At 37.3% G+C, this 6,589-nt stretch overlaps 1 pseudogene; it reads right to left on the reverse strand.

Moving 5' to 3' along the window:
* LOC108831298 (disease resistance-like protein DSC2) lies at positions 1-3,793 on the reverse strand (annotated as a pseudogene).
* Positions 3,794-6,589: the final 2,796 nt, after the last annotated feature.

Below are 6,589 nucleotides of genomic sequence, written 5' to 3' on the forward strand. Positions count from 1 at the left end.
TGGCAAACATACGTGGATATTTGGCTGCCGGAAGTATTGTTATCATTACAACCGAAGATAGAAAATTTTTCAAGCAACTCAGATTGTGTATCAGTCATATCTACGAGATGAAATTTCCAACTTCAACCGAATCTCTGCAGATCTTCTGCCAATCTTCTTTCGTTAAAACTCACCATATGATGGTTTTGAAAAGCTTGCTCAGGAAGTTACTTGATTCTTCTCCTTCTTCAGTTTCATTGTTTATGTCCATTCCTAAATCAGAAAAACCAGCTCCATTACCATCTATATCCTCCTCAACATCAACACCTTCATCTTCAGCACCTTCACCATCATCATCATCTTCCTTTTCTTTATCCTCATCACCTGCATTTTCATTGTTTGCCTCTATGTTTATTCCTCTACATTCTTCCTCTTCAGTTTCTTTTCCGTCAAGAATACATTGAGGGACCTTCTCCAAAAGTCGTACACTGCAGCCATTGACCTTCCAGGTTTTATCATGGACTCTGAACACAAACGAAAGCTCGCTGGAAGTGGCTTCTTTGGCTTCAGGAAAATCCTGGATTAAAGAGAAAGAAGCGTCAAATATATGCAGATGCCCTTCATCTAGATATAGAACTGGCAAACGATGGAGCTGGTTTGACCCATATGGGACAGTGTGGCCATTATGTTTACCCCCGACGCCACAAGATATACCAATCAACGAATTCTCATCCTCGTCATCTTTATGATCCTCGAGATTAATCTTATCTTTTGACAGCAAGATGCACGCTTTTAATCTGCAGGATGAAGGAAGAGGTGTTGGAGTCATATTGATTGTTAGGAAACCTGAACTAGCTCGGTGGGGGAAGTGTGCAGGAACTTCTTCACCCGGTAAAACCGCATATTTGCAAGCTGATGTCTGTATGAGCTTTCTTGCTTCTTGATTCAGGTTGTAGCAGCGAGAAAAGTCTAGGCAAATGTTTGGATTTTGAAAAGAGGAGGAGTCTATACTCTTCAAGGATTCACAACCGTGTGCATTGATAGATAGAAGGGAACCTGGAAGTGGTGGAAGTGCTACGAGATCTCTGCATTTTGTGATGTCAAGCTTACTTAGTTCGGAAAGACTGCTGATGCAATCTGGAATAGTCTTGAAACCTTCACCGCGCAAACGTAACGATACTGGAGATGTAAAAGCCTTTTCGGGTAGACATATTGGCAAAATGTAGTGAACATCGAAGTCTGTTTTTAATGTCCAAGTTCGCTTCAGTTCAGGTCCCCACTCGATTATTGCGTAATCGTAATCTATCTCATGATTCTCGTAACCATAACCGATACTCAGAGCAAGATACTCAAGATTCTCCAACTTAGAAATGTTTGGAGATATACTTTTCAGCTTCTCGTATCCACGCAAATGTAGTTCACGCAGACTGTTGTGAACAGCCGTCGTTCACGCAAATGTAGTTCCCGATTTCCTTTTCTCAATAGAAATAGTAATTTACGTCCGACCCACGAGTGCTGGGCATTTTACTGGTATTCTCGATCCATGGAGGAACCTCCTCTATCCTTGTCTCACTCAACTGCAACACTACAATGCTGTCTGGAACAGTTGGAAACTCTGAGATGTTTGTACACCCTGCCATATCCAATTCATAAAGACAAGACCAAGTGCTGATTGATGATGGCAATTCCACTATCGCAGTATCGCTCAGCTGGAGTTTTTCAAAACTCGAGAAAAGACTCAGTGCTTTCAATCTTGAGCATCGACCGAGGTTTAATATCTCGAGATTAGTTAACCTATAGATAGAAGAGGGGAGCTTCTTCAAAAGTCTGCAACCACTAAGGCTGCAGACTGTAAGCTTAGTAGCATTGCCAATAGAGCTTGTGAGCTCCAACAAACTTTCGCAGCCATGGAGATCTAATTTCTCGAGACTCTTTGCTTTTGAGAGATCTGGAATCTTTTCCAGATACCGAGAGTTACTCAAATCCATTAGCTTGAGGCATTGGAGAGGCTATACAAAAATAAAACAAAGGAAAATATGAGTTTTAGAAAAATGACTTACCGTGCTTTACATGAAATACGATACAATAAAAATGCTGAATAATTCTTACTTTGATTCCCTCCCAAAGCGCCTCAAAACTGCTATTTGGCATGTTTGACGTGCAGTTTGCTTTTTCGAAGACAACTCTTAATGCTAGAAACCTTGAAATCAACAAAGAAACATGCAATATGCAGGAAAAGAGCTTGATCTTCGTCAGTTAACCCGTCGTAGCTAAATCTTAGAGTTGATTCAATTTCTCTGTCAAGGCTAGACCTGAGCCTTGGTAGGGCCTCTATCCACTCTCTCCTGGACATTCCTCGTAGATACGATCCCATGACTCTCAGGGCTAGAGGAAGATCACCAGCAAGCCAAGTAACTTCCCGAGCAAGCTTTTCAAAACGTTTTCCTGGAGACTTTTTACCGAAAGCATATTGGCACAAGATCTGAAGAGACTCATCTTCAGTTGGATATTTCATCTCATAGATATGATTGATCCCTAGTCTGAGTGTCTTGAGAAGTTTTCTATCTTCTGTTGTAATGATAATAGTACTTCCGGGACCAAACCATTTACGCTGGTATGCAGTTGCCTCTAGTTGCCACCAGCTATCCACTTCATCAAGAACAACCAACACTTTTTTTGTCCCTCAGCCTTTGTTGAGACACCCCTAAGTGACGAACCTCAATATCCTTTTGGTTTAATGTTTCAGCCAACAAATGTTTCTGCAAACTCAACTTCAAATTATAGTCGTTACCGCAAGGCTTCTCATAATTTCCCCTGATATTCTCCAAAAACGTGCTGAACTGGAAATTTGGAGAGAGTTGGTTGTATAAAACTGTTGCAGTGGTCGTCTTACCAATCCCGGCAGGACCCACAAGCACAATCATCTTAACTTGTTCTGATTGTAGGATCAACTTTGTTTTTATCTCCGTGATTTGAGCTCCTATGCCAACAAAGTCATCAAAGTCTTTTGATGGTGTAAAACCCAATACACTCATAAGCTCAACGGCGATTTTGTTGATCAAATCAGCTTCGTTGTCCCTAGCAAAAACAGAGGCTAACCATTAAAACAGACAGACATGAAAAGTAGCTACATATAATAAGAGTGAACGAACCATCTCCGAGAGTCATAACCAGCTATATTGGCGACACCCTCCAAAGCTTGCCTCCATGCCTTCACCTTTTCTTCTTTCCCCACACAGGTTTTTTCAAATACTTTCCCGAAATCTCCGGTCTGCTTCCTAACATCAGATGGATCCAGTTCGTAGAAAATGGATATCACTTTTTGTTGATCCCTCTCCATGATTTCCTCCAACTCATCTTGATCCTCTGCCTTTCCCTTCATTATCTCCACTAACTCATCCAAACACCAGCTTGAAGAAGCGTAGTTAGGGGAGAGCAAGACAATGGCAACCCTTGACTCTCTGATCGCTAGTACGAGCTCGGGACCGATAGGTTGGCCTCGATCAATCTCGTCATCTATGAAAGTTTGGATTCCCTTGCTTTTGAGCTCTTTCAGAAGGTGACTAAGAAAGCTTTTGCGCACGTCTCTTCCACAGAAGCTCGGGAAGACATCATGCTTCGAAGTGCGAGACAGTGAACCCATGAGTAGAGAGCACGCAAGAAACTGAGGAACAGGATCGCAATGATTTCAGCAAAAGAGAGAAATAACAACGATGAGGGTCAACCACAAAAAAGAATCCAAAGACAAGAGTAAATAGATAAGAAAGACACAAGTGGAGAGGAAGTTTCAACGATGGTACAGAACCACAGAAAAGAGTCCAAAGACGAGTGGAGACTGGAGAGTAAGATTCATGGAAGATTCAACGATGTGTACTTTAATAAATTTTGTAATCCTTCAACTTTCGGTTTATTACGAATTGCTCCTCCCCTTTTTCTTTTTGTCATGATAATATTCTCATACGTTTCTTTAGCTTTTCCCTCGAAAGGAATTGCAAAGGTCAGTAATAATCAACACTTGTAGGAGGTGTTATTCGATTGAGAGTTTAGTGGAATTGAAAATAACCGTAATTAGGATTCTTTTAATGGATTTGAGTGGATTCTTTAAAAGATGAGAAGGATTTAAATAAAATGGTTCGTAATGCATTTTGATTTATGTGAAGGATTTCAATGGAATACGTTTCCACAATTATTATGGGTTCCCTTTGGAAAAATACTGCTCGATTAGAAGATAGTGGCTGCATATATTACAAAATAACTTACTTCAGTTTGCAGGGTGATTTTTTCTTTAAAAATTGCATGTTGGTTTGGTTGTGTTTTACGCTAGTTGCTGTAATCTAGGTAAACAAATTCTGTTTAGTCAACAACTCAACCGTAATTTGTGGAGAAGATTTTTGAAAGGAATGGAAACTTGTTTCCTACTGTTTAAAGCTCAACGGCTTTTGATTTTCCTTTGCTAGATTTTGCTACTTGATCGCAGCAACCTCCTTGATTCTTTCCTCAACTGTATCAGAGAATGGTTCACGTCATGCAAGAGCTGGCCAATTAATAACCAAAGCGTTTGAAGAGTATAGGAACCATCATGTCCTAGTTAACCCATCTCTCTCAAAATCACTCCTCAGCTTCCTCATCTTCTGGCTCACCACACTCTCCACCGATGTACCACTGAACGTAACCACGCCGTATTTTCTCCCTCCTGCCGCCTTAATCACTACTCTCTCGTCCATTGGACGTGGTGCATCCTCCGCCTTCTTGTACATCTCCGACAACAGAAACTGCATCGTCACCATCTTCTTCTTCTCTCCTCCTTCTTCGTTGGTCACAGCCGGAGCAGTTTGCCGACACCTAGGTACTTGGCCAAGAGGCCCAAGACCATAAAGCCGCCGTCTTTGTTGCCGAATTTAGAAGGATCATAGATTCTGGTGAAGAAGGATGATATTTGAATTCAGAAAGATCATAGATTATGGTGAAGGAAGGATGATAAAAAAAGGAATGGTGGTGCAGGAAGAATTTGAAATCTACGTAAAAAAGCTAGGATTTGTTTCCTCTTGTTTTTTATTAAAAAGTCCATCAAAATCTATTATAACTGATTTCTCAAGAAATCTATTGGGATATTGAATAAGAGGGGAATTTAATTCTTTCTAAATTCTATTTGACAAATCCTCAATCCAATAACACTGGATTTTAATTCACTTTGTGCAATTCCACAATGAATAACACTGGATTTCATGTGAGACTTAAATTCCATCAAACTCCATTAAACTACCAAATTCAATAACACCTCCGTAGTATTTCTGCGTGTAGGTTCATATGTTTTTTTCTTAAATAAATTTATAATTCATTTTATAGTTTTAGTAAACAAAATATGTTCAAAAATATGATGAAAATATGTTAAAAGATAACGATAATTTTTTTAATATACTCCCTCCGTTTCAATATAGTTGATGTTTTAGAAGGATAATTTTGTTTCAAATTAGATGAAGTTTTAAGATTTTAAGGTTAACTTTAACTTTATTAGAAACTGTTCAACCAATTAGATTTTAATGGCTTTTTTATTATTGGTTAATTGATTCTAAAATAATTTTTTTAAAAATAATTTGTTTAGAAAAATCTAGTTTTCTTAATCTTTGTGCACTAAGACAAAACATCAAGTAATATAAAACGGAGGGAGTATTTAATAGTGGTTAGCGGTCGCAGTATATTACTTTGTTTTGAAGTTACTTAGTTCAAATTGGAATATCATGACTGGTTGTGATTAATCGATTTAATAAAAGTAGAATAAAAAGCTAATAGTTATATCAAAGTTAATTTACTTAGAATTTAATTATAAAATAAAATTGATGTTTTATTTAGAGAACATATTTATACTGTTAAATATCATCTGGACATATTATTGAAAGAACGACATTGAAACTTTATTTTAGAAGTAATCAGATTTTAAACATGTGTAATGAAGTTTTGTTTATAAATTTTTCTTATTTGAGTTTTGGTATGGAACTAATTCTGGCAATGAAACATATTAGTAGTAAATGAGGAAAAAGATTTATATTTTTTGGAAATTATAACGAAAATCAAAATTTTGTAAATGAAACTGAAATTTGGAATGTGAAACTTTAAAATATCTTTTGGTCTTTCTATATATATTTTCTGAAGTGATGAAGCGCTTTAGTTACGACACAAGAAGTTAGTTTTTCCCTTCTTTTTAACTCGTTTTGGATTTATATTTTTGTTGTTTTTTTCGATCAAAACACCTTCATGGGTTAATTTTGCATCGAATAGTAAAATTTCTATTTTGATCTATCTAAATCAGATTGTCTAGTTTATTTCTTTCTTCAGTTTGCATGTTTGAGCACCACCTTTCATCAGAATAGTGAATTATTGAAAAATCAGAAAAATAGAGAAAGAAGTCATTTTTATACATTGTACACGATAAAAAAATGATGTATATCACAATAATTTTATATCTCCATGGTTAGTCATGATGTGTTGTGATATATTGATATCTCTTTGGAAATTTTAAGGAGTTTTTCAGTGATTGATAGGGGATGATTTGAATTCATTTTTTGTTGTTTTGTGATGGGTGATGAAAGGAACTTAGTAATATTGAGTTCAT

This window comes from Raphanus sativus, chromosome 2, assembly GCF_000801105.2.
Source record: "Raphanus sativus cultivar WK10039 chromosome 2, ASM80110v3, whole genome shotgun sequence".
NCBI lineage: Eukaryota > Viridiplantae > Streptophyta > Magnoliopsida > Brassicales > Brassicaceae > Raphanus > Raphanus sativus.